The sequence below is a fragment of the Mytilus galloprovincialis genome, chromosome 5 (genome assembly GCF_965363235.1).
Source record: "Mytilus galloprovincialis chromosome 5, xbMytGall1.hap1.1, whole genome shotgun sequence".
Lineage (NCBI taxonomy): Eukaryota > Metazoa > Mollusca > Bivalvia > Mytilida > Mytilidae > Mytilus > Mytilus galloprovincialis.
Genome location: NC_134842.1, coordinates 85326143 through 85348917, shown reverse-complemented (window position 1 = coordinate 85348917; position 22775 = coordinate 85326143). Strand labels below are relative to the sequence as shown.

Sequence of the window (22775 nt, the reverse complement as noted above, 5' to 3'; positions counted from 1 at the left end):
TAATAATCAGTCTAAGATATGTAGTTTTTGAGCACATTTTACAGTGAACAGTTCATCAGTTTGGAATGAGATGTACCAATCGACATTAAAATTGTCAGATCCCTTCGATATCGTTGGAAATATGCCGAGGCGATGTGGTTGACAGACTACCGGAGCCAATCACCCTGCAACCACGCCAAAACAGTATTGGAAAGTCTCATTATTTTTTGCGTTCATAGACCATATGATAAGGCAACTGGAGAGTGGAGTCGCGTCAAGTTATCAGAAAATCGCTTCTTTGTGCTGTATCTGCTTCATCGTGTTGTAGGAAATATCACAAACGAACAAATCTCAATATTGTCTGAAACATACGAAACTGACCTAGCATGTAATTTTGACGAATTCAATTGGGAGGTCGCTCGATGCCGAACACGAACGCTGGTTTATAACATCTCGCGAGTGCTACCATGCCATGATGGCCCTGAGATATATCAGTCACGTTACTACGTATGTAATTGAAAACAAATGTACGATCAACAATGAACAACGAAAGATACATAGCATTACTGCATATTCATCGGGATTTCAGTGTGAATGTTGACAAAGTAATAGAGAAGTTTGTTTCTGCCCAGACCCGAAGAGCAGATTTTGGACAATTTTGAGTAAATTCTGTATCACAAATATGTGTTGTTTATGTATTACTATATTCAGAAGATTTATTAATAGTTTTACATTCATAAATTTTTATCTACATATAGCTCCTCTTTTAACCGTCCTATGACCGAAAACCGACAAAAAAAATCTGCATAATAGGGTCCCAAATTTTTTTCCCTATAGCTATCACATTCAAGGGAATATTTTATTCAACACTTTTTCTTATGAAAACATGTACCCGGTATTGAAATTTTGTTATATTTTACTTTCAGCCATACCAATAAAGTCTAATCAACTTTTTGGCAGCAAAGGTCGAAGCCACAATGCCCTAATCTTATTAACATATCAACTTCCAAAAATGCTTCTAGACACTTAGTTTGACTAAGTTTACTAAATCTTAGACGGAACAATTATACCATGAACAGTGACCGGATTTTGATATTTATCCCAATGATGCTTCTGAATACAATTGTTAGCCATCTGTGTGATATGGTAAAAAAAATATGCACCAGACATAAATGAAACAATGTTTTAACTTTAAAGTGGTTAAAGGTACGTTATAGTCAAGTTTAGTACATTGTATAATATGTTTCTGCATACAAATTGGATTTAATTTTTTTTTTCAACCTTAGCGTTAAGGTCGAAAAGTTATGCGCTGAACACACATCAAGCAATGATTTACTATCATAGGGGTAAAAGGTCAAGTTCAAGGTCAGACTTGTCTGACTTTGAAACATGACAGACCCAATCCCATGATGTACCAGCAAAACATGGTCAAACTTATAAAGTTCTACAGTACAAAAGTTATGCACCGGACAGAATTCAGACACAAGTTTTAACTATCATAGAGCTCAAGGTCATAGTGACCATACTTTGGTGTATGACACAACCCGTTCCATGATGCAACTTCATACCAAGTTTGAATAAACTAAGTTTTACGTTTTTAGACGGGGCGAATTTGACAAGGATTAACTTTAATAGCAATCCAAAGTCAAGGCCAGAGTGTCCTGACATGGGATTATGACACCCCTAGCCTATGTTGCATTTGCATACAATGTTGGATCAACCCAGTAAGTTCAATAGTACAAAAGTTATATGCACCGGACACTAAGCGAGACTGACCAACGCACAGAGACATACGTAACGGACTATGGCAAGCCGTTCTCGTCAAAACTATGTTTAAACCATTTTTCGAAAAATTTACACACTGAGAATTACAACAAAGCACACTGGGATTTTAAAACTTCAAAACGCACACTGAGAATTGAAAATTACACACTGAGAATTGAAAATTACACACTGAGATTTCATAAAGACGCACTGAGATTACAAAAATGAAAAACGCACACTGAGAATTGAAAATTACACACTGAGAATTGAAAATTACACACTGAGATTTCAAAAAGACACACTGAGAATAAATAAACTGAAAACACACACTGAGAATTTGAAATTACACACTGAGATTTATGCGCACTTTTTATGCGCACATATCTAATTAGCATACTTAATCTGAATCTATTACAAGCTTAAAACAACAAGGGGACAGAACTCGTTAGTCCTTCGATTTGGTCCCAAATTATTAATAAAAAAACTTTAGAAATACAAGAACAAGAAAAATACCCACTTACTCTTATTACAAAATATAACCAAATGGTGAAAAACTTTATTAAAATCATAAGAAAACATTGGAACAATCTGCAAAAGAATGCAGTGAAATTTTTACCCAAGTGTCTATTATAGCATATAAACGTAACAAAAATATAGAAGATTAACTAGCGAAACCAGGGAAACAGTTGGAACACTTTTGAAAAGGGACCCACGGTTTTAAGTAAAAAAAAAATCATCCCGATACACTGGTAGTAATGATCTGAATTATAGGCAACAAACTTATGAATATGAGCGATGTTAAGTCTTGAAATTTATTACGAATGTTGGTTGAAGGAATCGCATTTCATTATAATGACAAGAGTTCTTGAGATCAAGATATTAATCTGTTGAATTATTCATCTCATGAATATTCATTACTCATTAGTAATTTGCATATTAATCTCATTGTGTATTTTTGAAATCTCAGTGTGTAATAAACAATTCTCAGTGTGTGTTTTTCAATTTATTTCATCTCAGTGTGTCTTTTTAAAATCTCAGTGTGTAATTTTGAATTCTCAGTGTGTGTTTTTCATTTTTTTAAATCTCAGTGTGTAATTTCGATTTCTCAGTGTGTTATTTTAGGTTTTTTAAATCTCAGTGTGTATTTTTTTCGAAAAAAGGGTTTAAACATAGTTTTGACGAGAACGGCTTGCCATAACGGACAAAGTGATTCCTAAATACCACAAACTTTGTTTCTGGGGTCAAAAAACAACAAGTAATGTTAACATTAATTTTATAATTAATGGTATTTGTCCATTTGACTTCTATATGTTTGCAGAAAAAAATTCTTAAAAATTCATTTTTATAAATTAATAATTTTTTCCTCGATGCATGTTAAAATGTTGTTTTTGTTTTGGTTGGAAGGCCGTTACACTACTTATACTTACTCCATCAGATAATCAACACTTCAAAAACTCATGATAAAATTAACACAAAGACCTAACGGGAAACTTTTTTAATTATTGACCAAAAATTATGAAATTAATAGTCAGAGTTCGTATACATCATATATTAACATACATCGAGGAAAAAATTATTAATTTATAAAAATGAATTTTTATGAATTTTTTTCTGCAAATATATAGAAGTCAAATGTTATATTAATATGCAAATTTTATGCTTTCCTGCTTTCTTGCTTTGATGTATGTGTTTTGTCACATATTAAAATAAATCAAGTTTTAGATAAAGAAACCAATTTAATTAATTTTTTTACATATTATGATGATTTATCAAATTTATACATTTTTGCCTGGTGTGTGACAAAATTTGCATGGTTCTCTCATTGACATGTATCCATAATTTTAAACACATTCAATAACAAAATCCTGTTTTGAATTTGGAGACTAACGTTTCAGTTAAAATGTTTTATAAAAGTATCTTATTACCACGGTTAAGATATAATTGAATTGTACATATACTGTTTTCATATTTAAATTCAGAATTATTTTCAATTTCCTGATAACTGGGTCCTTTCGAGCATTACCACATGTGACCTGCTTTCCCAATTATGTGCCGCCTTTAATTTCCTCGTTTATGTTTGTAAACATCCCTTGACTGTTGTGACATTTTTACCTAATATATCTGTTTGTTATGATCACACATCGTTATCAATATAATGGTATTTTATGCGACTGTCATACAATTGAAAGGGTTAGCTAGCTATAAAACCAGGTTTAACCCACCATTTTCTTCATAAGAAAATGGCTGTACCAAGTCGGGAATATGACAGTTGTTATCCATTTGTTTGATTGTTTGGACATTTGATTTTTCCATTTGATTAGGGAATTTTCGTTTTTTATTTTCCTTGGAGTATTTTTGTGATTTTTACCTTTTGGTAGCTAGAAAGTTATTTTCTGGTATTGACCTGACACTTCTATTTTATATACTTATTCTGAGTCCCCAAGAAGTGAAAATACAGAATTTTGTACGAATACACGAAAAAACTAAAGTCTCAAACAAATTAACCTGCCAATATATACATGTAGACACCCTTCGATCTTCGTACTTTGCTCTTAATCTTTGGCATTCGCCTTTAATGTAACCAACGAATGGTTATATGCCAGCTTCATACACGTGGAAATGTAGTCTGCCAAGTTACGGCCACTGATGAGATATCGGTACACATCAATAAACTTTGAGAGATGTAATTTTGAATGTCATCAGAATGTAGGCCGCGACATAACCAGTGAGCCGAAATCAAGAATTCCATAGAACTTCATTGTCGTTTTATTGATTGATAACTGCCGAACGAAGTTAACTAACGTCCAGCAACACATATCGCATTCTTATTCAAGATCCTTGATAAATGAAATTAGAAAATTTATTTGGAAGACACAAGCATAAAATTACGGAGGATTAAATCAATTTATTTTACATTGAGTATGTAAAGATTGAAGTTTAGTGTGAATAACCCGTTTTCATATATTCAAATTGATAACTGCTTAACGGAGTTAACGTCCAGCAACACATATCTCATCCATATTTAAGATAAAAAAATCTGAAATCTGATAATGAAATTAGAAATTAAATTGGAAGACCGGCACACGCATAGGATATTTCCTGTTGTAACGAAAGGACCCTTTTGGGCATTACCACATGTTGACCCCGTTTTAAGTGTTTTGCCGTGGTCTTGATATGATAATAGTTGTCTATGTGATACATTCGTTCTCTGTCACCAAGAAGTCACAAAACATATTTTGTACGAACAGCGAATCCCCTGAAAACTAAGATTGGGAAAATTGACCTGTCAGTATATTAATATATGTAGACAACCTTCTTTTTTGATACTTTTCTCTTTTTTATTCACTACTGTTTGCCTTTACCCAACGAATTGTTATGTGCACGCTCCATACACAAGTAAATGTAGTCTGACATTAGTGACACGAATGAGATAGTAATACTGGTACATGCCAAGAAGAAAATAAGAAGTTTGAAAGGATGAAAGCTTTATAACAAGCGAGCTCGAAACTAGAATTTCATAGAAATACATTTCGGTTTATTGATTGATAACTACTTAACTTCCAGCAATAAATCACGGTCGCATCCATATTCATGATCTCTGCATAACTTCGTCCAGCAACAAAGATCGCATCCATATTAATGAAACTATGAAATTAAATTGAAAAACAATCATAAAATTATTGGAAATCTTCAATAGAGCCGGTCAAAATCTTAAAGTTTGACAGGGGTATACAACATGCTTTAATTATCACTGGATTTCTCCTATCTCTCAAACTGAAACACACGTTGATTCTGATGCCATTCGAAAGGGGGAAATGCAGCAATTTTTGTTAATATGGTCTGATGCAATGCAATTATTATCCTCTTTTAAACATAAATTTGGCGTTTTTCAAGTGGCAGTCAAATTCTCGATCACGTGTAACCGGTTGATCCAAATTGCAAAACCTTGCACATTAATTATTGTTGATATGTACCATTGTCGTCTTGAACATGCATGAAATATTAGCCACTGTACATAAAGCAATCTACAACTTGAGACTAGTCAATTATAATTCGAACAATAAATAAATAATGAGACAAACTGTCATGAGAAAACAATCCACAAACTGAAATTCCAAAGGACAACTAACAACATGTTTAAATTTGAACGGAACAGAAACAGTTGACATCCACTCGTCCGCCGTACTTCACCATTTTGTCAATTTGCTTTTAAAAATGACGGCCACACAATTTAAAATTCCACCAAGTGAAATCGCCCATTCCCTATACACTACCATGACTATCCAGAACACACGCGGAGTAGACATTATGCAGCATAAAAATTTTAAACATTTTTTATTTGTATTGCTCAGATGTAAATATATCATATAAGATAAATAAAAAAGCAAATGTTTAAAGATATAAAAATAAAATATAAATATATAATGAGTAAATTTCTGAAAATTTTATAAAGAAGTTACCTTCGAAACTATATGAATTATTGAGTCATCTTTAATAACAAAATACAAAATCGTTTTAAAGGGGTATCGCTACGGTAAGATGCGTTCAAGTTTCTTGATCAATACTCATGATAATGCAGTTGTATTTTTCCATATGACCAGAATTTGGAGGGGGGAATGAAATTTTTCGGGCCTTTGAGCTTAACCCTTTATTTGTAGGGAATTTTGGATTTACCCTTCTAGAGACTCAAGAATTAATGAATAATCTTTTGGGATCAGGGAAATGTTTCTGATCCCTCCTTTCGCCCTTAATATAGTTTCAGTTTAAGTTTTAAATGAGTTTCAACTAACCGATATTTAAGCATGTACACGTGACAGTAGAACTAATTCAAACTAGGTATCAAATCAGAATGATGTATCATGGATTATATATGAGGTGACAATATTTGTGTAACTTTATCTTTAAGTTTTGCTACAATAATTTGTATTTCGATGTGATATGCGAGTCTGGGTTCTATAATCTTTAATTTGTGCACATTACTCTATGTATTTAAGGCATCCCGGTATTTTCTATTTCTATTTCCCTAAATACCTGAGTGCGAAAAAGTTTTTCCGCCTTTAAAAAAAACCCAGCTACGTGTAATGTAAAATGCATTTGTGAATTTTAAACTCAAACATGGCTTGATGGTGTGGAAAAGTGTTTTTCGGCATTTATATATAATTTCATATAATACGAAAAACATAAATCATCACTCCATTCATGTTAAGCATTAGGTACTTGCATATTCATTTATGAAACGAAATTGCATATATAAAATGCCCGAATGCTATAATATTCAAATATTAATGATTGGTCTTTTCCATGGTAATGTTTTAACTACTGTTATTTGTTTTAAATTCTAGATGATCAATAGTACACAAGTTGTGGTTGAGTTGTTGCCGGCTGGTTGTACACGTACTGTGGGTTTGCAATTGAATCTTGTTTTCTGCTCACCAACACGCGTCTGTCGTTTCCGTTGTATCTCTGCCAATCAAAGCACATGACAACCAGAAGAATGATGACGATGATGAAACACAGTGTAGCACCAATCCCGTTGAGGATAAGGCTGTAAGGTATACCCATATCACCCATGACGAAGTACTCAAGCTGAATCCAACGACCTGTGGCTATCCACACCAAAATTCCTGAAATTATACGGAAAGACATTTTGTAGTTTATATATTTTGAAATTATTGATTTGAAATAGAAGGCATCCACTAAAAAACAAAGCGTGTCTTGATGTTCTTCATCTTTTGACTTTTTGTTTCAATTGGTTGTTGTCTCGTTTTTATGCAATAATAATTTTCAAATTTAGCCTCTACTCTGAAGGTTCTGAACTGTATACATGGTATATTGAACGGGATGTTAGCGGAACATTTAAGCGGTCTTTAAAATAAAGGAATATCAAATATGCGAAAAAAGTTTTGCCGTCAAACAGGCCACCTACGGACACCTCATAAATGTGTTGCAATTTGTAAGTGTAGACGGCGTTGCATTCTACCTACATGAGAAATTATTCCAATCGGACGTGGTTGGACATGCATAAATCACCAACATGTCAACTATTGAGGTAATGGATCCGTTTAAAAGTTTTGAATTTTCTTGGTTTTTCATTAACACAAGTCTATTGGAATTTAGTTTGACAATTGAGTCTTGAAATAAAACGTGGAAAGGAAAGGAGTAAGTCCGGTAAGGTCCCTTTTTGGCCCAAAAATATAACAGTTTTACAAAATTGTTAAAATGTAAACTTTTAGTTATTTATTGGACTGTTGAATGCTTCTGCTACATAAATATGGGCTGTTTTTGACAATACAATGCACATATATCGGGTTGTAGCACCATTTAGTCATGCTAAATTACTGAAATCTTCATAATTCTATCATTTTAGTTAAATTTTAGACGGTTTCCGTGTAAAACGAAAGTGGCCGCATTCGTGTTCATCCTTAATATTGCAATGTAAGTTGTATTTTATGATAATACATAACATATATAAAGGTTGTGGATGAACACGGATGCGGCCACTTTCATTTTTGACAAAAACAATCTAAAAAGTGACGTTTTTTGGCATATTTGAGAGATTTTTCATATTTGAGCTTCAATCGGATCGTTTTAAATGACTTAATCAGTTAAAATCTTCCACATAAACTAATTGAATCAAGTGAAATAGACACTTAAGTGTTTAAAAAGTGGTCAAAATCTTTCTTCAGATGAAACTGAAATTTGAGACCAAAATGAGTCCTTACCGGACCTACTCCTTTGAGCTAGTGAATAATTGTTATGAGTTCTTGGGAAGACGAAATAACTGACAAACATTTAATTATGTGAACATTTAAAAAAAATCTGTAACACTCAGGAAGTCATTGAATTTGCCTTATCAGACAATTGTAGATCCCAAAAACCTAACAGAGAGGGCAAAGGCGCCAGGATTATACTTTTGTACGCCACAATCTCATTAGACTCATTATAGTGACACTCGAATCCAAAAATTAAGAAGGAACATAAAGTTCTCTAGTTGAAGAGCATCGAAAACCCAAATTCCGAAAGGACTTGACAAAATGGCAACGATTACCTAGTGAAAAAAAACCTTAGATAATGATAATAATAGTAACATATATTAAGCACTAAGCTCGATTCAATTTCTTACCTGGGATTAACAAAAGTATGACGGGCAGCGTCATATAAGCTGGATTGCTTGTTCGTGAGTAGAAAAAGACTGCGCAAACTGCGAACATCATGATAACAATGGCAACTAACATTTCTGCTAAATATTCCTCATATACCTTGTCGGTGCCGAACACTGAAAAAAAATACAATGATTCATAAAACTAGCAATCATTTATCCATATATAAGGTGCAAAATGCTTAGTTCTGTTGGTCAGATTAAATGTTGCGTTGTTTTGATTGTTTGTCACATTGCGTTACTTCATATGTAGTTCTACGGAATTAGACCGTGCAATTATAGACTGTAAAAGTTTGAATATAATGGATTAGTATTGTCCACCATTTTATTGGTTTGCAACATGCGTCTTTTTCAGTTTTGACTCTACCTCGATTTTGGGCAGATATGACCACCATTTCGAAACTTAACATAGTTGTTTCTTATGATAGTCAAACGATCTGTATACTTTTTAGTGAAAATAGGATTTAAACTTTTTAAGTTAGGGGACTTTATAACTAAAACATGAGGATTCAAAATTTTATTTTAGAGTTATTGAGTTGTTTTTTTTTTTTAAAAGGAGGGGGTTCACATGTCGCGCCATATCTCAGAAACTATTTATGATTATTGCATAAAACTTCACACACAAGACGAAGGGCGTTTCATGCGCTCATAGTGCAGCTGTTTATAATCGAATTTTAGGTCCGTTTGTCAATGTTCATTATGTCACGTTGCTACACGCTTTTTGGGTTTATCTAGTCACTTTGTCACACTCGTTTTAGGTTTATTGAGTTCTGGGTCAATATTGGCAACTTTTTTGTCACTTTCTCACTCTCGGTTTGGATTTATCGAATTCTGGATCAGTATTATCAATAATTTTGTCACTTTGCCACACTCGTTTTGGGGTTTATCGAAACACTTTACCACACTCGTTTTGGGGTTTATCGAGTCACTTTGTCACACTCGGTTTGGGTTGATCGAATTCTGGTTCAGTATTGACAGTCATTTTGCGCTTTTTCAGTCTCGTCTTTATGGATTAAGAGTTCTAGGTCAGTACTGACAGTCATTTTTACGCTTAGTAAAACTCTTCTTTTGGATTTATCGATTTATCGAATTTTTAATTTCGTTTTGTCGATCATTTTGACAGTTAGCCATACTCGTCATTTTTGTTAATCGAATTCTTAGTGTTGTCCTCCTTTAAATAAAGTAATATACTTGTATGTTCGCACATTGAGAGTAATTTTGTAAACATTGTCAAACCAGAGAAAAATAGTAACAGTTGTTTATCTGCAAGAACACTATCTGTTTGTTAGTATAGATTTGGACGAGCATTCCGACATTACTGCGGGTACTCTCAGATCGGTACTTTGTGTTTTTACGTCGGGCAGTTGTATTTTGTGTTTTGTACCAATCTCTATAGTTACACCATTTTCCAATTATTTTCTTTCTTATTTTGTGTTATACTGTCGGTTAGGATATTGTCAGTATATGTATGTGCCTTTTCCAAGTCAGGAACGAAGGTGCATAGGGAATGGACCCTCCTTTTTCTCATCCCCCCTTTTAACATAGGTTAATAATTTTTACGTTATAAACGCGTTTAGTTTTTTTCATATATCACAATAATAAAAGAGGGACGAAAGATACCAAAGGGACAGTCAAACTCATAAATCTAAAACAAACTGACAACGCCATGGCTAAAAATAAAAAAGACAAACAGAAAAACAATAGTACACACGACACAACATAGAAAACTAAAGAATAAACAACACGAACCCCACCAAAAACTAGGGGTGATCTCAGGTGCTCCGGAAGGGTAAGCAGATCCTGCTCCACATGTGGCACCCGTCGTGTTGCTTAAGTGATTACAAATCCGGTAAATAGTCTAATTCGGTAGGTCATATTCATGAAAGGGAAGGGGATTGTAGTTACGACGTAAGGAACATATCCGATATCATTTGTGAAACGGTTATTCCATAACGGTCAACCAACTCGTGATGGCGTCCGTAAAATTTACGAAGGGATGATTTCAACTTCACCATTTGGAACTCTTGGTTTAATAGCTTCCTTGTGAGCAGCAAACCTCTATCAAGAAAATCATGATAGGAAATGCCAGCACGGGAATATCGTATCAATTGGGAGATATATACCCCGTATGCAGGTGCTGCTGGAATGTTGCTACTTAGAAATGGAAAGTTCACAATTGGAAAGCTGAAATCATCTCTTTTGTCGTAAAGTTTTGTTTTCAACCGACCCTCATTGTCAATTTCTAGATGTAAGTCAAGATATGAAGCCGACTTAACTGTATCTGTAGTATCCTTTATCTCTAGTTCGATTGGATAGATGCGTTCCACATAGTCACCAAATTTTGAATTGTTTAGTGAAAGAACATCATCTATATAGCGGAAAGTAGAGTTAAAGGATATTGCTAACTTCTTATCTTTCTTCCTAAGAAGTTCCTGCATGAAGTCAGCCTCATAATAATAAAGAAACAAGTCGGCGAGTAGAGGGGCACAGTTTGTTCCCATTGGAATGCCGACAGTCTGTTGAAAAACACGTCCTCCGAATGTAACAAATATGTTGTCAATCAAGAAATCAAGCATCTTGATAATATCAGTTTCAGAGAATTTTTTGTTTGAATCAGAGTGATTCTTTACAAAGTAGGATTTATCCCTCCCTAAGACAAGATACTTGTATCTACGTTGGCCATTCTTTTTTATGAAGCAAAGTAATATCAACTCTTTCAATTTGTCTTTTAGTTTGGAATGTGGAATACTTGTGTACAGGGTAGAAAAGTCAAATGTTTTAATACTGTTACAAGATGAAAGAGAGTTAGATTGTATGTACTCTAAAAGATCTTTTGAATTTTTAAGTATCCACATCTGATTCACGCCACCTCTAGAATAGGCAGTTTCACAATAACTTTGAAGCCCGTCTTTGATTGCTGATAAAATAGATGTTAATAATTTAGAAAGAGGTTTCGTGGAGCACTTGGAAGACCCAGCAATATACCGTTGTTTGTAAGGACACTTATGTAGTTTAGGTATCCAATACAGTGATGGAAGATCCAGTTCTTCATCTTTGGTTGAAATTCCAAAGGAACATAGAACAGACCTATGATTATCCAGGATTTCCTCTTTGGTAAGTGTCGTGAGGGTATATGTTGAGTTACCAAGTGAATTGTCAATACCTAATTCGTTTATCAAGCAGTTGATGTAGTGACTTTTACACACAAAAACGATGTTATTTGGGGCTTTATCTGCAGGGACAACAACATATTTGTCATGGAGGTCGGATAGGTGTTTTGCAACATTTGGGTCTTTAAAGATTGACGTAGCATGGGCATTGATGGACCCATTCAGTTTCTTAATTCTGATTTGTATCAACGACCTCACTGCCTTAATCCATTCGGAAAGAGTGTCTACGTCTTCCTTCTCGCGCTTAGCCCATTGCCTGGCATAATCCTCGACTGAATCCATCAAAACTTTAAAGTTGTATTTCCAATTGATGGATTTAGGCTCACGATATTTGGGACCTTTCGATAACACATTTCGTAGAGAAGTGTTATTAACAATGTTAAGGTCAACGGTAATAACGTGGCCAGCAGGATTATATGTGAATTTGGAACTAGCACAAGTGCAATCAGGAGGTTTAGACTTGAAGTCGTCAATATAGATAATAAACTAGTAGTATTACAGAATGTATATATACTCTTTTATTACGAAATAAGTACTTACCGGTGGTCAATTGACCTGTTGTCGTAAAGCCTGAAATAAAATACGAAAAATTAAAACTTTAAAAAAATCGAACTTTTCGTATCAAATATTGAATGTTAACGACTCGCATTTACTTATCTCAATTAACACTGAAGTTTCCTACAACTTATACGTAAACGAAAATATTTTGGAATAGCACAAAACTAAAATTATAATAATAAAAAAACATGTAACATAAGAAAATCACGCAAAAAAAAGAAATATAAGCAAGAAAATTATAGTAGAAGAATGAAGAGCTAAAATGTAAATAGTAGAGAATAAAATGGAAACATAAGTTGAAAGGAAAGAGGCCTATAGAGATAATAGAATACAACTTATACGTAAACGAAAATATTTTGGAATAGCACAAAACTAAAATTATAATAATAAAAAAACATGTAACATAAGAAAATCACGCAAAAAAAAGAAATATAAGCAAGAAAATTATAGTAGAAGAATGAAGAGCTAAAATGTAAATAGTAGAGAATAAAATGGAAACATAAGTTGAAAGGAAAGAGGCCTATAGAGATAATAGAATACAGTTATAACCCCCCCCCCCCCAACCCCAACCAACCCCCAAATCCCGACCCTCAATACTTATTACACTTGATTTGTATCCTTTACAGAGAAAGATAAAGACAGAAGCTAAAGTGTGTCTCAGAAAAACAATGACATTTTGAACAGAATTAAAAATAAACCACACTTTTAATTTTGTATCGCTGTAGACTATATATTCGTTGAAAACTGAATATATTTATTGATGTATGAAGTCCAGACAATATTTATAAAAGACAGTCCCTTTGATAGTTACATTTTATATTCTGCATATTGATTGAATTCCTTAGATCTCATAGAAAGAAGGTGGCGACCTCTAGTGTCGATATAAGCATAAACGTTTGATATTGATCGATAAATGTCTGAGTCGATTCAAATCAATCAAATCAAAAGTTACACTTGTAGTTGTAGGCAAAATCATTTAACTTTTATTACTAAAGGTACATTTTGTAAATACCTGTTCAAACGAACATAGATTGGATATAGATAAAATAACATATTTTGATGAATGAGCCATTCTATCTACAGGCGATATTTAGATATTATCTCGATACGGGATATTGAACACAATTATGAAAATATTTAAATTTGAAATCATATAGTCAGAGACACCTGTAAAAGTGAAGGAAGATGATTCACTTGAAAGATACATTATATTTGTATTTGAAACCGGTTTTGGTTTTTTTTTCAAGGGTGTGCACTGATGTAAAAATAACTGGTATTTGTATTTGATCAATGTAAATATCTTCTCTTTCATATGCATATAGTGCTTTAAATGGTCGATTTTAAGGATACCATGAAAAGACAGTCGATAACTTTATGATAATAAAAGGTGAATCTTAAAAATCTTTTCACCCACATATACAACCATTAAGTTTAACTTCCCTAGCTGTTTTAATACTTAGTAATATTTATAAGGCGAAATAAACATATATGTATGGTCCCAGTTACCATACCTACCCATCTTTTTAGTTTTAATAATAGCATACCCTAAAGATTTTTTAGTCATTTTTTATTAAGCACTGTTAAAATCAGAATGTTGCTCCCATAGGCTCAATGTAAAAAATAAAACAACAACAGAAAAGGAAAAATAATCCCTTACTACTAACCCTAACTTTTTTTTATAGATGTAACTGGAACCATACATACTATTTTATTTGACCTAAGAGAGAAAGACAGAGCAAACTAACGCCCTTTCCGATACAGAAAAAAACACATAACATAGCCTTGAACATGTCTATTCTCTATCAATGAAACCATTTCATGGTACATTAAATTAAACCAAAATGGCCTCTTAAGTATTCATTTGTAGACGTACAACAAATTCCCCATTAAATTCCCATATTAAATGAAAATAATGGTCTGGTTATATGAAAATGAGCCGATAATCTTAAAATACTCGACCAAGAACCCTGGTCATGCAGAACCCTTTAACAACCATGGAGCAGCCATCTAACTAAAACAAAAAAGAAAAGAGGGGGATGTGGTGGGGGTGGGGGTGGGGGGGGGGGGGGGCGTTTGAGTCAGAATTTTCTTCTTCCAAACTATCAGTCAAATTATTTATTTCAAAATTTGCTATAAAGTATGGGGAAAATTAAGATTCCGAATATTTTTTTTGTCCTCTGCTTGAACAGATTTTTTATCATCAAATTTGGGATCAGAACGTGTTTTTTTTTTTAGGAAAAATACCTCCCCTCCCCGTTGAAGTTAAAAGGTTATTCTCTAAACAGTTTCCTTCATCTTTCAATATAATAATTTAAAAGTATTATAATGGAGATAAACGAGGGTTCTGTCAATTATAAGAGGTGGAGGGGTATAGTTGGGGCAATGGTAGGTCTTCACAATTTTTAGCAAACGGTATTGGAATCAATAGCTAAACCAATCCACATTTTCATTGCTGTAATCCTGTGAGTGAGATAAATGAAAATGGAGATTGAAAGTATATCAATTGTTGAAAACCGTCTTTTGAGCTTTAGATATCTTATGTGTTTATGGTATCGTCACGCTGCTGTCTCCTTTCTTTTAATCATATCAACCACAGTGGATCCTTTTCGGAGTATACAAAAACTGTGTTGAGGTTTTCTAGTTAACAAATCGTGTGGTAAATCATGGTTATTTTCGTGCAACGTGTTGGCAATTTGTATTTTAAATTTTTAAGTGTGTGCCTGCTTGAAGACCATTAATAACCGTGTTTCATACAATTTGGTAGAAAGCTATTTTTGCCAATTTATTTATTTTTCGTCCATAATGAATAGTGCATAATTACAGCCCCCCCCCTTTTACGATCATCAATATATACGTACCTCCTTTGGTATTTACGACCGCTGGGAAATCACCATAGAAATGTGAAGAACAATATCTCCTCATGTTAGTGCATTCGTTAAAGTAAAATAAACCCATGTGTAATTCCAGATCAACGTTGTTAAAATTACTATAGACAAGCCATCCAGGCGCCAGCAGTGAAATAATGAACAAATTCAACGAAATTAGGGCACAGCAGCCCATGCTTATAACAACATAACTCGACTTCATCTTGGGTATGATCGATTAGACTCTGGACTCGAAATTGTCAATGTTCTGGTCTCGCCTGAAAATAAGTTATATTGTGATAATTACATTCTTACAAGTACAAAAATGTAAATAGTATTAAATATGATTTGCTGGAAGGAAAATGGGGATAAGAAATACATAAATTCGAAATTATACATAAACAAACTTTGCCATATTAAAAGGTTATGATAATTATTGAAGTAGTGAATTCTTGAATTTCTATTGAACACCTGTCTGTATTTGGATTATCACCGGCTGGGATACACATAATGGTCAGTGTAAAACGAAATGCCAGGGTCTGGACATACAACTTACAAGAAAAACAGATTAGAATTTCTATAATATTTTGGATAAATATGTGTACAAACTATCAAATAACCTTAATTCATAATGATCTTTAAACAATTTAAGAAGTACACTTATAACCTAAATTGTCCTTGAAAGAAACGAAAATACAAGTAGCTTCGTTTTTAAAATTATGACAAAAAGGTATTCTATTCTCTTTTTAATCTTCAATGATGATAAGATAGCATGTGTAAGATACAAGTTAGACCAAATGTCAAATATCATAATTCAAATCGAGGTTCGGTTAGGAACAAATTTTTATTCAGAGGTGAAAGACATCATGCATTTTTCCAATTGTGAATTTTCCATTTTGTTTGGAGCAAGAACTGTTCAACTGTTCACATTTCCAGAGCATATGATTTCATCTTTAGTTTATATTCCCCAATCTTTGTAGTTCATTGTTGGTCGTTGTCTAAATTTGTCTTTTTTTTTTTCCTTTCCGGTAATGTTGTTTTTGTCTTTTTTTCGACTAAAAATTTTTACGTCTTTTATTTTAGAAATTATTTTGTAACTATTCGGTTTCATTTTTAGAGTGTATATTTATCTAAAACCATAATCAAATAGTTAATTTAAAAACTTTAAACTGCAAACAGAAGATCTCTTCTAATATATATATAAATGAGGAAGAAGAAAAACGAATTATTTGATAGATCTGGTTTTAAAACACTCTAAATCACGTTAGGCAAACAGAGTACACATAATACATACAATATTAAACAAACAGGCATATTAAAGTTAGTTTTCCATTTAAAAAATATATTCAAAACCCGATCACGAATTAAACTTCACGCTAATTCATTCATTCACTCACCTTGAAATTCTTTGTATTAAAGATTTTTCAACAAGAATTTATTTTATAAATATTTAGTGGTCTAACTCCATTAAAAGACAACGCCCTAAAATATAATTGTTACTTAAGCAAAATAAGAACACCCCTACAACCAAACTCACTCCTACACTTATATGAAACATAAAATTAAAAATAAATAAAAATGTTATATAATTGACATGAAAGAATCTTTAAGAATATAATTGGTTTATGTTAAAAAAAAATATACATGAACGTTCGGTTTTGCGTCATCGATCGCCCTACATGCACCACTGCACAATTCCATTAAAACACGCCCTGTGGAAGAGTTGGGTACATTCATAAAATATAAAGATGCTATCTGATTGTAACACTTCCGAATATGTCATGTCAGAGGTTTATTTAAGTTTTTTCTGGGGGTGTAATTGATTTAAAAAGGGTTTGGTGCATTTTATGAAATAATTTGAACATACTATTTAAGATTACAAAGAATGGTCTGGTGTAGTTATTATTGATCCATACCTCCTATAAGGACTTCATGAACCAAAAGCAAAAGAAAAAGCTTGTATTGTAGTTTTTCATCAAAATGTTCGATTAAAGTTTTCAATTTGAAATCTTCAATCTTACTGCTACTAAGTACACTACAGCCTTAACGGTTTGAGAAATTATAATTTATAAGAGCCTAATGATACAGATGCTGATCATAATCAATGTACACGTATGTTGTTTGTTGTGTTTTGTGTACTCTTGTTTGACTGTTTGTCTTTTTCTTTTTTTAAGCCATGGCGTTGTCAGTTTATTTTCGACTTATGAGTTTGAATGTCCCTTTGTTATCTTTCACCTATCTTGTTTAATGTCACTTCAATCCTATTTATGTTGAAATATAACCATGCAAAAAACGTACATTTTTCAAAATCGACTTTACGAAATCAAAAATGACATCAAAATGACAAGAAAGAAATAGATGTATGAAGAGCAAAACCGTTGCTGTTTTGGTTCTGACATGTAAACAAATATGACTGCATCTGATTTCATCAAATCAATACTAGATTTTTCAAAATACAATTATTATTACACCTAGCGTTTCCTTTCGCTCGCAATATAATATCCAAAGTGATTTAATTTCAAAACTCTCTTTACAAAAACATATAGTCATTAAATATACCTTGATCTGTTTAATAAACTTGATATCCAATTTCAAAGAAGAAAATATGAAATTTGTCCTACCTTTAGAGTTTCCGCTGAAATGAATGTCGGGTGAGAATTATAGTGCTCACTCAACCACAGAAATATCCCGATCTCCGTTTCCGACTTTACATTCAGGAAAACACACACAGACTGATAATCTTATTTATACATTAACTATATAGCTATTGGACCGTGGTAGTGTCTTTCTGATTCATTCTGGTGTACTGGTTTTTGGTTTTTAATTTGAAATTCGATAATCTTTAAAATTTGTTAGGTAAGAAAAATCTATTTCGGATAGACGCTGAGGTTCGACAGTTAATAAAGCGATCATGTGAATAAACTCCCAGTTGTGTGAATGAAGTCTTTGACGAAAACCGGTTTTTAAATAAAATTACCAAATTGAATAAATTTTCTCATAAAAAATTCAATACTCTTACCTAGAGTCTAAACGTGATGTCGACAATACAATTACGTTCAAGCTTTAAAAAAAGGAATAAAAATCAATCCTACACAGTATAAGATACAATTGTAGTTGATTAAATATGTGCGAATTAGCATGGTGCCAATGTTGTTTGCTGAGCATATCAATTGTATTGAACATTTATTATGTAGATGTGCATGAATAAAAGAAGATAGCCTGGGGTGGTATATTCAATTAATCAGATAACTATACCCAATAACATACAAAAATAAACTACAAACGTCGGGTACAGCTTCTTATTAATGTTATAATTTGACCTTATGGAATTCGGAGATAATGAAATGACCAGTTTTCTAGATTCCTTTACTTTATTTACTACTTACTATTTAATGCTGGTTTTTGCGTAAAAAGTATGGCCTCCTAATTTGTATTTAAAGTCGACATATATACTCACAATAACAAAGCAAACATCAGCTCTGGTGAAAATTTATTGGTGAAAACAGTCAATATCGAAAATTTAATGCAAAATTTACTTCTTTGTAAAATTGCACATGGAAGAACATAAACTATTGACCAAACTTGGTTAATTTGTTTCCAAAAGGCAATACGTAGTTTGAAGTCAATAGCATAGTTATTTTAACGCTGAATAATCCTTTTATGTGATCGTAGTTAGACATACGAAAAACAACTAAAAAAGTACGTATCATCATAGAACAGATAATAATGTCATATGAAAGGTATTACAAATAAACTCATTAAGCCCCAGTCCCACTAGACCGCGATCGCACCACGCTCACTGGGATCTAAAATAAATTCAGATCGTGGTGAGGTCGCGGTATGAGCGGCATGAAAATGTAAAATTTCGTTGCTTTCACGATGCTACTACGTCCTCATTACGCTTCTACAACGATTCCGCTACGATTATACCACGTTCTCACCGCGCTTATTCTGCGACCTCACTACGCTGCTACGCTTATCAAGATCTTTCTACGCTCATCACGTTCTCACTTCGACCATAACACGAGTTATCCGATCGCAACACGATCTTACCACGCTTCTACTGCGATTATAGCACGTTATTAACCACGATTATACTACGTTCATACCGCAATCTCTTCTTCGTTTTCAGCAATAACATCATCATCGTGTTCCATATTGATACAGTTCCAGTCTTTCTATTTCTGATCCAATCTAATTAATTAGTTTGTTTCTGATCAATACGTAGATTTCTCGGAAACAATAGAGTCATGTAACCAAAATCTACTAGAACACATGGGCGTTATGGTAGGGGTTGACAGAGAGGCAGACGGAGCTCTGATAGTAACGAATCCTGATCAAGCAGAGATGACCGACCAATCCAACCTAAATTACAAGTCAACCTATTGCTTGTCCATCAAGCTCAAATGACGATGTTTTAGTGAACGATAGCAGAGATGACACAGATGTGTCAATAGATATAGGAAGATGTGGTATGATTGCCAATGAGACAACTCTCCATCCAAGTAAAAATTTATAAAAGTAAACCATTATACGGCAAGGTACGGCCTTCAACACGGAGCCATGGCTCATACCGAACAGCGAGCTATAAAAGGCCCAAAAATTACTAGTGTAAAACCATTCAAACGGGGAAATTAACGGTCTAATCTATATAAAAACGAGATGCATGGTTGAGCAGTTAGAGAAAATGGACAAGAAGTCCTAATTACATACAGACAAACAAAACCTGGAAAGATTTAATATATTTTATGTAAATATGACAATGAGAATGAGGATCGGAATATGAACGTAGTCAGGTCGTAAGAAGAACGTGCTGAGAACGGCAAGAGCGTGCTAGAATTATACTATGGTCGTGAACAGCGTGGAATAGTCGTAGTGGAAGCGTAGTTTGGTCGCGGTGAGAACGTAGCGCATTCTCTCCGAATAGAATCACGCTTTCGCTACGCTCTCGCTACGATGGTACATCGACCTTTGCGATCTTACTACGATCTTAGTGCGCTTTCACTACGCTTCTATTATGACCTGATTTCGCCACGACCGCACCACGATTGTTTTGAACATGTTCAAAGTTGACCACGCTCATTGCGATCTTGAAGACCTCACCACGACCGTGATACGACCTTACTGCGATCTACACGATCGTACTTCGATCATCAAAATTTGAATTTTTTTCACAGATCGTAGTGCGATCGTGGCCTAGTGGGACTGCGGTATTATATAGATACCAATATTGCAATTTGGTATTTGCGCTAGACGCGCGTTTCTTCTACAAAAGACTCATCAGTGACGCTCGAATCTAAAAAAGTTAAAAAGGACTAATGAAGTACGAAATTGAAATGAATTGAGGACCATAAAATCATTAAGTTTTGCCAAAGGTAATCTATTCCTGAGGTAGGAAAACCTACGTATTTCAAAAATTCAAAGTTTGGCAAACTGAATATTAAATTATATAGTTAATACATGTCGTACAATGTGACAAAAGAAACAAAAATAGTAACGCAGACATAATTATTACTCAGTAGAAAAGAGGCGAAAGATACCGAAGGGACATTCAAACTCTTAAGTCGAAATTAAACGTACAAGGTTATTGCTAATTCTGATATGACGTCCTTATTACGCTTTGTAAACAAAGCCGTGTTCTAATGAGCACAAAATATGTTTGACACATGCGCACGAACTTACTGTTTGTATTTACTTTATTTCCATCGTTATCCTTAAAATATATACATTTAAGCAGCTAACATAAACTCTTATTATATATTTTTATGAAACAACATATATTTACCCTGCTCGTAGTTTTTAAACTTATCAAATATGAACTGCAATGCACAGACTCCTTGAGGAGGAAACAGGAACAGCCAAACATTTTTACGGTAATTTCGCACTCTTCGACTTATAAAAATACTGTATTTGTCCTATTAGAATCGAAATAATTCCTTCATGTCATGCTCTATGCTCATTTTAACATGGGTAGGCATTATATTTGACCACATTTTACACCTCGCTAACGCTCAGTGTAAAATATAGACAAATATAATGCCTACCCATGTTAAAATGAGCATAGAGCATGACATGAAGGAATTATTTCTTAAATAAAAAAAAAAACAAAATCAAACAGACAGACAATTATAGTTCACTAGACTCGACGTAGAAAACTAAAAACTTAGCAATACGAACACCAACATAACTGTGAGTGATCTCAGGTGCTCGGGAAGGGTAGGCAGATCCTACTTCAAATGCGACACTCGTCATGTAAGAAGTAAATACATGATTTTATAAAGTCAAAACGGTGACACGAAAGAATAAATGGTATGAAACCATTTGTAAGTGTTACCTATATCAAAAAGTAAAGGTATTTATTTTCTTTCGTATATATTTGGTTTGGTGTCACCTTCATAAGTGTACATGTTTGTCCATCGAACTTCTCATTAGCCGAACATGTTTGTCCATCGAACTTCTCATTAGCCGAACATGTTTGTCCATTGAACTTCTCATTAGCCGAACATGTTTGTCCATCGAACTTCTCATTAGCCGAACATGTTTGTCCATTGAACTTCTCATTAGCCGAACATGTTTGTCCATTGAACTTCTCATTAGCCGAACATGTTTGTCCATCGAACTTCTCATTAGCCGAACATGTTTGTCCATTGAACTTCTCATTAGCCGAACATGGCTTGGTTCTGCTTATATGTCATGTTTTTTAATATGTTTTAGTTATGTTTATACATTTAATGCGTGACATGAGTTAAAATATTTCATGTCACTATTTTAATTACATAACCGATTACATTTCTTATATAATGTTGAAAAAACTTTTATAAGAAGATGAACAAACAAATTATACTTTTACCTGAGGTTTAAAAGCACTTTATGAATATTTCGATTAATGCAACGTTCGTGCAACACAATGGGGAATTTTTATTATACAAAATAAACAAAATAATAACAGTTCTTCATATTACATCATATTTGAATGATTTGAAATTGAATTACGTTATGTTTGGTATGTGCTATTCAAGCACCATGAATATGATCTATTCAATTAAATTTTTTTTAAAGTTTTCATGCAACTATTTTCAAAATAAAAATTCCGAATTAAAATTTATTTAAAGGAAATAAAATTTATAAAGAAATAAAGAAATAAGATATAAACACAATGTGATAAGATGAATGAACGCTCGATCGAACTCTTTGTTATAAGTTTTGAACTTGCTGACAGTAACATATCTGCACCTGGTGTCTTGTTGTTGTTGGGACATACAAGTACCCGGCCACGTTCAC

At 33.4% G+C, this 22775-nt stretch overlaps 1 long non-coding RNA gene across 3 annotated transcripts; it reads right to left on the bottom strand.

The window, feature by feature from the left end:
* Positions 1–6300: 6300 nt before the first annotated feature.
* LOC143076582 (uncharacterized) lies at positions 6301–18304 on the bottom strand. 3 transcript variants are annotated; one of them, XR_012978705.1, is made up of 5 exons: positions 18116–18304; positions 15489–15772; positions 12613–12642; positions 8867–9019; positions 6301–7367 (listed from the first exon to the last, which is right to left on the bottom strand). It is a non-coding gene; the product is annotated as an uncharacterized LOC143076582 (long non-coding RNA). The 3 variants fall into 3 exon arrangements; XR_012978707.1 differs by lacking the exon at positions 18116–18304 and adding an exon at positions 18054–18072; XR_012978706.1 differs by lacking the exon at positions 18116–18304 and adding an exon at positions 16892–17007.
* Positions 18305–22775: the final 4471 nt, after the last annotated feature.